We start from the raw sequence: 2,978 nt of genomic DNA on the forward strand, positions 1-2,978 counted from the left end.
AACTAGACAAGATATACATAACACAGGACACAACAGGGAACAAGACAGGACACCCCGCTGCCGGGGATACAGGACAGGACACCCCGCTGCCGGGGATACAGGACAGGCTGACACACATAAATACAGAAACTAGCCTAGGACTGTATGATAACTATTGGAGATTCCGTCACATCTTATGGCCATAGTATGCTTAGCCCACCACTACGCCAAAGTACTCCAATGACGGTGGGTCCTAATGCTAATCCCTGCTGACAGTGGTACGAAACAAACCAAACATGTAAACCAAACACATAGCACTGAGACATACCTTTAGACTGAAGACTGAGACAAACAGAACAAACGGGTGGGACACACCTTATAAAGGAAACGGAGCTGAAGCAAAGAGCAGAACTAGAAGCCAGGAATGAAACATCAGAACTGAGCATACGGAAATCCAGGAATGGATTAAAGCAAAACAGAAAAACTGAAGCAAGATAGATATGCAGCTCCGCAGCCTGGGTAGAACGTGACATTTATCTAAACAGTACTGTGGGACACTGTGATGCACACATACGCACAAAACATTCTGGGTCATCAGAACAAAGGAACATCAAGCAAGGAGAAAGGGTCTGTTCTGTTACCCAAGACAGCCGATATATAATAATGTACTAATGTAAATTGGCAAAGGCTGTTATGGAATACAGAATAAGTGATCTGATATTTTCATAAATTTGACAAGTATAATTTCTTCTGGAAAATAAAATAAATTGTATACTATAGGTACTACAGTAACAAAAAATGGTTTCGGATTTATATACTGTGTGTTTGTATATATTATATATACTTTATGCCTCCAACAACAATACATAAATTCACATAAAAAATGCAGATAAGCTAGATTCCTTGTCTAACTGAATAGAGCACTGATATTAGAAAATGTAACATACAGTATCAAAAATTCTTCTTCCACTTACATTTAGTAAGTGTGGATAGCACTATGCTAATGGTGGATTTATCACTCCAATCAATATACAATTAACTTGCTACTCAGAGAGTTCTAAATACACTACATTAATCTCTCACAGCCACAGGTAAAATAACAAATAGATTTTCCCATTTAGGATTTATCAGCTATTTAATCTTGATGAAACAGCAGTACACTATTGGTTAATATATTTCATCTTAGCGAAAAATGCACTGATAACGGAAAAGCTGTGTCTTTAAATTTCATGATAATAATGCTCAATTACTCGACATAATTGTAACAAAATCATTAGATTTCATTTAAAGGCCATTGAAGTTACATATGTGACAGCATTACCATAAAAATAAGTAGCTGAATTTTGCTTTTTCCCTTTCATATATTTATTCAAGTAAAGATTTGTATGAATAAAATCACATGTACACATGTATAGCATCACATGAAATCACCTTGTTTAGAAAACGCCAGAATAAAAAAAATAAACTAATGCAAAAAAAAATTGGTCATATATTTTCATCAAATTATGCTATCACGGTAAATATAATTTTCAAACTTGTATTAAGTGGTTCCACACTGATTAACATACTCAGAATTAAATATCATTTTACTTTAAAATGCCGGAAAATTCTCTACTGCTGGGGTGGCCGTAAAAACGTTTTGAGGTCTATTCACTAAAGGGAGTTTTGTGTTGCAGCTTCTTGGCTTCACGAAACATCACGAGGGTCTAACCCCGATGAGCTTCTGCTGCAGAAACAGCTTGGGTTGTATAATGGCCCTGTGTAATGTATAGATAAATCAGTGACACTTCTCCAAAGTCTCCTTACGCACTGAATTAAAAACTTCTCTTTGTCCTATAGTGGCATATTCATCAAAGCAAAATGGCCGCAAATCAGCAACGGCATTGAATTGGTGACTACAGCACATTGCAATGGAATTGCTAAAGTTTTTGCTTTGATAAATATAACAATATCAAATGAGCGGTTGGTGTATAATACAAAACACAGTTATCTGTTATGTTTATCGTTTATTCAATAGGCCTGTAACATCACTTAACAATTAAATGTGCCAAATTGGCTATTTCTACAGTGTTGTTCATATGCACATAAACAGCACTTCAAAACAAGTGAATGAAAGGCCTGTGTTTTAATGAACAGAAGCACAATAGCAGGCTAGAATGCGTGATGATTTTTTTTCTCAAGTAGCTTAGTTTACAGCTAGTCTTAAATTTCATGAAACATTGCGTGTGACTCATAGTGTTTTTCTTTGGTATTAACCGCTCTCATTGTATCTTCAGCTGCTACACAATGCCGACAAGCTCCCACCTTGATAACTGTATTCAAAAAATACAATACAAGGCCTGCACATTAATCCCCAGGAAAACCATCAAAATAACAAGGAATGTACTAAACTGCGTTAAAAGGATTGGGGATTGAAATAGTAGGATTTGTTAGCAATGGCAGAGTCCGCTTCCACAGCGTCATCTTAATGCAAAAGCATGAAACAAATCACCGTCTGATACAACACTGTGTTTGTCACATCGTACTCATTGTACAAAGGAAACACTTTTATATGACTTTTTTTATTTTGGGAAATATTTTTAAAGCTAATGATGAATACAGCCCTAAAAAATATATAAAATTAAAAAAAGTTTTTTCTAACCCAGGCTTAAATAAAGGAAAGAAATTTGGTTTATCTGCCAGGGAACAATCAGTGTTAGTAACGTCAGGTACAATTTTTATTCCATTTATTTAACATTTATAAATGCATTTCATTGTTTATTAACAGACATGAAGCATCTTCACATAAAAAAAGCCTTTAAAGAGTGAACCTTATTACACATTATCCTCAAGTATGTTTTCTTCTGTTTCATAATATTAAAAATGCAGATAAAATGTTTCTTTCGAGCTAACGGTATGTGCATGTTTGTACCTGATATAATTGATCAGGATTATACTAATAGGAAATATATTGAAATAGTGAACACCTTGTTCAAATGCTGTAAATGTTGCATAGTAAC

This window comes from Sceloporus occidentalis, unplaced genomic scaffold, assembly GCF_023333645.1.
Source record: "Sceloporus occidentalis isolate IW3139 unplaced genomic scaffold, rSceOcc1.0.p SCAF_56, whole genome shotgun sequence".
Taxonomy (NCBI): domain Eukaryota; kingdom Metazoa; phylum Chordata; class Lepidosauria; order Squamata; family Phrynosomatidae; genus Sceloporus; species Sceloporus occidentalis.